Genomic DNA, 8,654 nt, shown 5'->3' with positions numbered 1-8,654 from the left:
TGAGTGTGTGACTGTCTGTCTTTCTGTGCTTGCACTATGGTGAGTGACCTTTGAGCGTTGACCGTGTGCTCCTCACCTTTGTGTTTTGTTGTTCCTTTCTTCATTTTGAGTTTTGTCTATATTGCCCTCTAAGAATGTAGTCCAACTGTGGGGAAGAGACCAAAATGATTCACCCACCCTCCTGCTGGGTTTACCAGGGCTCTGACTGAAGAACTGATCTCCTTGTAACTGAATCCGACATGCAAAACGTCTGTCTCAGCCAAGTTGCCAAGTTGAAGCTCAATATTTGCATGGAGGGGGCGTCGTCACTGTGAAACCATCTGTTGTTAACCCCCCCCCTCACCCTCAAATCTCAAAAGAACAGCAAGTTTCGGGTCTATTAGTTTCAAGCTCAATCTATTGTACCTATAGATAGATTAGCACACAACATGGCACAGACACGTAAGGAACAGATTTTCTTTTTGGGGTTTTTTGTTTGTGAAATGGCTGTAAAGCTCTTTGAAACAGTTTCTTAGAATACCAACAGAGGAGTATGTTGGTTGCCCCATGGATACATTTACCAATACATATTGGTAATTTACCATTTAATTTATTTAAAGGCGAATCTAATCGCATGTGGAAAGATCGCATAGCTCCAATAGCCTCACACCTTCTTTGGCTGGTCACTCGTCTTGTGGATTGAATCACAAATTTAAAAAAAACAACGAAAAAAAAACCCCACCAAAGACAAGCCATTTAACAGGGGAAGATTTTTTTTTTTTTTTTTTTCATGCTCAGCTCTGCTGCTCAAACCACAAATGCATGTTCTTCACAAACATCTTTACAACTTCAAATAGGAATAAAACACATTTTCCTGCATTAAACGTCATTGCCAACTAGCATTGTTCTGGCAAATAGATAATTCACCAAACTCTCTTGACCCTTGTGCCGTGTTTGTGTTACCTCATCACGATGTGTAACACACGCGTTTTGTGATATAAAATAATAAGGATTTGTTTTCCCAGCAACACGAAGGAAGTGTTGAGCATTGTCGCTTCATGCTTGGTGGGCTGCGTTCACTTCCGGCAGGGCGTTACGTAATTGAACATAGTTTCTGTGAACCTGTGGGCTGTTTATATGACAACTTACAAATCAGGTCAGATATTTCAGGAGAGTTTATTGTACTGTAAGCATACCTTTGAACCCCTCAACCTCTCGTCTATACCATGTTTTGGTATGTCACAACACAGCTATAGCACATTGTTCTTGTTGTTAACGACCGCGTCTAGCACAGAGTTCATATATTTTTAGCCCGACTAGCTCCTGCGTGAATTAGTCTCTTAACCCTGTTACTGATTACTCTGTGCCTTACCAACTGAGCCAATTTATGCATGTCGTGGCGACCTAATGACTCCCAAAGCTGCTCTAAACAAAAGGAATCATTTGAAATGCATAGCTTTGAACTCTCTGGCAGACCCCCCAGCAGCTACACTGTGACCCTGGACGCATTGGATGAGAATTTTACAATGCAGCAATTTCACAGAAAACTATATGGTCCGTGATGATTGCTTTGCTTCATGTAGGCAGAAGCTCTGACAGTGCGATTGTTATTACAGTAGCTCTCATTATGCCATCTGCTCTCTGCACAGAGCCTGCCTATGACGTCTTACTTTAAAGCAGCTGTTTTCTACCTTCAAGTCATCAACTGCACAAAAATCACAAGGAAACTTTCCACACACTGAACATCGAGGAGGAGCAATATATTTTGTCCCATGTTTTTATTTCTACTGTTTCGAATGCGTGCATAAAAATGCAGATTCTCGTATCAGCCACTTTTGTGCCAACGGGAACCCTATAATTTTATGAGCCAAAGGCCATTACAGGAAAAGGTACAAGAGCCGTTGCCAGGGTGAGTCTTCTCTCTTGAGTCTTTGACCTGATGATGTCAGGAACACAATGATCTAGTTAAATCACCCGAGGCCTCCTTATCTTTCCTCCTTTGAGTAAAAAAGAAACATGAGGTTGGCTTTACAAGGCATCCGTGTTAGGAGGCCAGTGGACAGTATGTGTAGGAAGAAGGCTGGAAGAGGTACAGTATGTAGTCGGCTACCTAGGGAGAGGGCATCTGGCTTGGCTCACTAATAACACCCCCACAGCCCGGAGAGCTACCGTGAGTCAGGTGCTCATCCAAACACAACACTGCCATGGGAACCAGGAGAAAGAATAGGAAATAAGATGAGTGAGGCAGGGGGGGGAATAAGCAGCTTTTCTCAAGTGCAAGTTTCGCTAGTTGTGCTTTTTTTTTTTTACCCCAGGGATAAAGACCCTTTTCTTGACTCTCATGTGGACAGTGATTCCATGTGACATTGTATTTTCTGTTTGATTTCCATTTGTTCCTCCCTTCTGTGAGGCTTTCAACTTAACAACACTTACATGGAATGCAGTTTTCTTGTGCAGCTGAAGAGAACAACCTGACAAAAAAAACAGAAACAGACTCGTTTGCAACACTTTATGTTAAGTGGCTCCATGTATCTGCAGCCCAAAGGTCAGCCAACTCAGCTGGTTTAAAGACTAACATGCTATCATTGCTTCCCTTGGAGGCAGGGAAAAGAACATTTTATGTTTGTTGGTGCAGTGAACTCATTAAAAGTGACACAACATTTTAGTGTAAACGGGCAGCTGGGACAAAAAACAACAAAAGTGTCTCCAGGTTTTGTACAGGTCATGTTTGTCTTCTTTTTAAAAATAATTGCTGATGCATAGAACCATTGTGGAGTTCAGCATCAATGGAAATAAGACCGAGGGTGTTCAGACTGAGTAATTCGTCTGTTAGAGCAATTGCTCCAAGTCTTTCAAAGAAAAGCTGCATTGTAAGAGGTCACTGCAGTAACACACTGTTAGAAGAGGATCAGAATGTATTTACTGCCTCGCCTCTTCATCGAATGCATATAAAAGCACTAGGAGTGCATATTAAATGAAACCCGAGCCAGGTAAGCACCTCTGCATCTGAGTTCCAAACAACAACACGAACAACTCCAAAGAGACAGGAAAAAGAAAGCACAATAAACATGGGATTCATTTTCTTGTGGACTACTGTGAAATGAAAGGTGACAAATGTTACATTACAAATGTGTAAAATAACACAACTGCTTAACTGAGGTAAGTCAACTACGAGTGTTGTAGCCCGGCAGTCTATAGATGTGCAATACATGCTAAATTATGCTCTTGATGGCTGCTTTTTCCTGTAATGCCTTAGACTGGAACAATGAATAAAACACTACGTGTCTGATATACGAAGGTTGCTTTTCAATTATTGAAAAAAATGGTTTTGAAGGAATTCGGTCCTCTTTATACTTGAACAATCAGCTGGAGGTGGTATTGTTTCATACCACCTCTATAAGAGTTTGACATGCTCTTGTAAAAAATTGAAGAGTAACAGCAAATAAATCTGAATTTGGCCCAAATAGAAAAGATTCATGGGTGAAAGATCTTTCACAAAATCAAATCTGGAGGGGGGAAAAAGGAGCGTAACCAGAGATTTATGAAATATTACAATAAGGTGTACAATACAGAAAATATGTGATAATTAAGTCTGGTAATACATGCTTTTATATGAGTCATAAACAAGGCAGTGCTGGATGTTGTACATTAATCTGTAAGCATGAAGAACTTACAGTATTTTGCACACTCTTCATCACATGCCTGAGCCCTCCTTATTCATGAAGGCAAATAAAAGCTAAATTGATAGTTTGAATTATTTTGTGAAAATCCTTCATGGGCCCATTAATAGGCCAGCTTCTACATGAGTGTATGAGATACCAAATGGCCTGCTTTATATGTGCAAACCTTTTTATAGATCAGGCCATGTATATGTTAAAGAAATTAGCATCACTTCTTTAATTGGCAGCTATTGCCATATACTGTTTTGAGTGTTTGTTTTTTCCTCATTGATTTTTCAATAACTATTCTGTATGATTTTTTTTTTTTTAAGGCAATGACACAGGAGATCTCTGATTGAGGTCAGATGATCGAGCCTGTGGCTTTGATGGATATATCAAAGAATACATACATTATTCAAATGAAAAATATGCAACATTTGGTCTGATGGCAGCAACACGAAAACATGTCATTTGAGCCTCAGCTGCAGCAGCATATAAGATAACTGTTTCCCTAATGGCCACAGTAACCTCATTCTCAATGACCCCTGGATGCACCAGAGCATATATGGTCATTCTCACTATGTATGTTTTTTTTCATATGTGTGTTCAGATGAACACATTTGTGTCATCTCCAGTTTGGTCTGGTTGCCATATAAGGCATTTATCCCACTGCACACATGGAGCGTGGCTCGACAATCCTGCTCTGCTTCTGTTGTGCCAAGGAGGGTGGAGTTTCACCCTGGCACCGCTCTGTCTGTCAGTCTGTTGGTACATCTGTCTGATTGTCCACAAGTACTTGATGTCTGGAGGCGGCAGTGTGTGTACTGCGCCTCTATACAACAGGACCCAGTATTTAAATTTTTTTTCTGTGTAACTGGAGAACAACCTCTTTTGAGCTGCATCACCTGATTCCTGCATCGGAGAACTGCACACTGCAGTGATGGAGTGGCATGGACATACAGATAGGAAGGCATTTGTTGAGGTCTAAACAGAACACACATCAAAAACACTCACAAAAAGCAATGCTTTTTTAAACCAATAATTTATTTCCAATAAACAACAAATGACAAGAGATATTTTGGTCTTAATTAATTACCCCAGGCGCTAACCCGAGCATATATTTACTCCCATCTAATTTATTAAATGCACAATACAAACACAACCTTTGACCATCAATGAAACCAGATATCAGAAGAGGAAAAACATCTCTAATATTATTCTCAACTCCCAGTGCAAACCCCAGGATCCAAATGACACAGCTCTACAATAAAATCTTTATGGCCATTAGTGGTACTGGAATGAATTATGAGTTGACCCAGTGTGAAACAGTCATCATATCAACCTGACCTCTCAAAGGAAAAACACTAGGAGAGGGTAGGATATATGGTTTAATTTGCACTCACACTAATCCAGTTTTTTATACTGCTTTTTTTTTTTTTTTTTTTTTTTTACTTAGCAGATTTAATCTGCAGGACAACTGTTATATATTTCATATCTTGCCTCATAGTTATACATTACAAGTTTGAACACATCACTACATGCAGTGGTTGGAGGTCAACCCCTCTCTCCGGCCAATCCCCCTTTCAGCTGAATTGGGTTTTTTTATCACAGGGGGATACAATCTAACAATTGCTCACAGTGACAGCTACTTCACGAGTATATAAGAGAAAACCCATAAAAACAAATGTATTTCAAAATTTATAGAAAGTATGGAACCAACTCTAATGCATAGGAAGTGAACGCTGAGACATTGCCCTTGGTCTCGTCGAGGTTTGTGAGTTTAGAAATGGGCACAAAATGATTTTGCACACAAACCCACGTGGAAGCTGATCTATGTACTGGATCATGGCTCATAAATGCATGAAAAAACAGATATCAATTTATTAGTTTTGCAGACTTAGCTTCATGATTATTTAATATTGTGTGTGTTTAGAAGATTGTGCAGAATACTGGAAGGAGTTTATGCTAAGAGGTCAATGTGCAAAGTCCATTCACAAAAAGAGTTTGGATCGTTTATTGTTGCATGTGTTCAACATGTCTGCAATGCAGATGGAAACATACTTTACCTTGTGAAATGACGCTGTTATTGTTGTGAGAGGCCTTTTCTCAACCTGCTCTCCACAACTTTTATTTCAGGACTTTATTGTTAGGTTTTTTTCTGCTTTGCACCCCTCCCTCGGTCTTGCAATCCTTGATTGTAACGGGTCATTTCCCGTATACTTTCTTTTATTTATTTTTTGACAAATTCACATTTATTTTCTGCAATTATTCGCTCCAATATGTTTTTATAACCTTCTCCACCAACACGTGGAACTAAACAATGTCATATGTTGTGTTCAGTGCTTGATCCAACCACTCCAATCACTGTCAAATCTGTGCAAACAATGGCATAAACAATACAGTTTCCAGCAGATTGTACTTGTGTAAACAGGATCTCATGCACACAAAACCCTCATTTGAATACTGTTTGTATGTGATGTCACTCATGCTGTTGTTCTGAGCATAATCTTTTTGTGTGGGCCTGTGATTCAGTACGTTTTACACAGAATCTTAGTAAACGAGGAGCATATTCTCATGCTAAGCTGTGAATTTTGGTAGAGATCAGACTTGCCAATTTTGCACAACAAAAATGACTGCTAATGGCAGCTGGGATCCATATGTAATGAAAAGCATATCAGAAGTCAGATGGGTGTATCCATAATGATGCGTATACTCAGTTACTGCCAGTCGAACATTTCTTGTTTTGGTCATTTTCTTTTTAATAGCACATTCCTTGTTTTGTGCAGTACTTGTTAATGTTAATTCTAATTTTCCTCACATAATTTTTTTTCCCAATGTGTCCACAATTGCATGTCTTTTGATTGAGCAATGAATGCAATGGTATATCATTTTTTTGTTCTTTTAGCACAATGACAATAAAGACTGTGGTTCTGATTCTATATAATAGGCCTGTAACTGTCATACCTGTTAAATTTATGCTTGTTTACTATGACTTATTCTATCATTTTTAATTAGTCTCCGTTACATTTTACTTCACATTACATTCTGAAATTAGTATTTTAATGAATTAAATGTTGAAAATGCATCCTTCTGGTTTCCTATCAAATCACTCCCTGACGTGTGACTGACATAAAAACGTTTCCAAGACGCTCCCTCATGTGTCTTGTGAGCATTTGTTCTTTGCTAAAATTGTTTGCTGACACAAGACTCATCAGGTGATGTTGACTGTAAATCCAGATGCACTGTGGAGAGGAGTGACGATGGGATCTGTCATGATGTGCGTGATCTTACTGTTATTGATATACACAGATAAATAAAAGTCTGTCTGTGCTAATATACTTAAAACTGATGCAAGTACCGTCTCTCACTCTATCTTTCTCTGACAAATAGATGGTGTCGAAAAGTGAAACACTTTAATGGAAAGATAGCATTTTTTTTTTTTTGTTTTGTCCTGTGATGTGCTTTTTTACTCAATAAGTCAATGTTGCTTTTTCAATATCCAATCGACTTTATTTGGAGTCAGCTGAAGCCTTTTGTACCTTTCAACCACCTCTCAATGCGGTAATGCCTACCCACGCTATGAAGAGGTCAATTCTCTCTTTCCCTCTCGCCCTGTCTGCTTGAATAATAAGCATACAAAACAATGTAAAAAAAAAAAATCTGCCAGAAGTGGACCGTTTCATAATGCTTCAAAATGATTTTTTTTCCCTGTCCAAATGATATTCATGAGCAAATGCTGTGAGTTGGATAAAAGAGCTTTACAGGATCCTCTCCTCAGTACTGTTATGGCGGTGTCACGAGAATGTCTATTTTGTATACAGGTTTTGTGCCGTCTTGTTGGTTGATGGTGCAAAAATGTCAAACGTCTCAATGCACAGTGTGAATGACATTAAAAAGAAACAAATAAAGAGGTCATCCCATGGAGGTCATACCAATCTACATCAAGTCCTCAAGATGAGGTGAAGCAGAAGTGCAATGTCCACGATTGGACCACTAACACTGAAACTTAATACTCTACGTTATTTGTCTGAAATGATTGAACCTCAGATGTCAGGATAACAGAATAGATGCACAAGACATTAATATACTGCAAGTCAACTGTTAAATCTCCTCTTTCACATGAAAAAATAATTGCTCAACGTCTTGCCATGTCCTGTATCTGATAGTCTTTGGTCCAGACTGCGTTACAAATGAAGCCGCAGTGCATTATGAACCAAAAGAAGATTGCTTTTTAAACTGTTGGTGGCACAAATGTATTGCAGTAATGCATCAGTGTTCACTTTAATTGGACTAAACATGAGCAAGAGCGTGAAGTCACCTTTAACTCCTACCCTGTTCTTAATTCCTATGATATATAAAGGCCAAAACAAATGCACCATTTTAACATGCTTCAAAAACTATTAGCTATTCTCAGTAGTGAAAACAGGGTGTCAATATAAAGTTTAAAGGTTTATACACACTATATCTCATGGCTACACCAGCAGCTGCTGTCAGACTGTATTTATTTTCCACAGTCGTGTGTTTTTTTTGCCTCAAATACACAAGAGAACAAGCCTCTCACTGTACTGTAAGCCCAGTTTCTGCCATCTGGGGCTAACTTGAGAGAGATTTGGGCTTTCTTCTCCCTGAGCCATCACATGACAGTGATAGATGATGCTGTCATTAGAAGCAATGGAGCTCATCTACTGACCCTATTTGCTGATTTCTATTACCCCCCCTTCCTTTTTTTTTTTTTTTAACCCTTTCTATAAAAGACACAGGCAATTGTCAAGAAATCTCCCCCAGCACCTCCAAGTTGAAGCAAGTCTGTAACCTGACCTTTATCCAAACACGACACAGGGATCTCACTCCCATCGGAAGGAAATAAAACATACTTTAGCTACAAGGCAGGACTCGAGAGGATCGACTGAAAGAAGGTGGCTTGAGCTTAGCGTCATAAAATAAAACTCAGGGTCTTACGTGGCATCATCTTCGTGCTGGGATCAGTGAGCCCCACACTCCTGGCTTCGACAAGAA

This window comes from Blennius ocellaris, assembly GCF_963422515.1.
Source record: "Blennius ocellaris genome assembly, chromosome: 2".
In the NCBI taxonomy this organism is placed as follows: Eukaryota; Metazoa; Chordata; class Actinopteri; order Blenniiformes; family Blenniidae; genus Blennius; species Blennius ocellaris.
Note: the sequence above shows the minus strand (reverse complement) of the source record.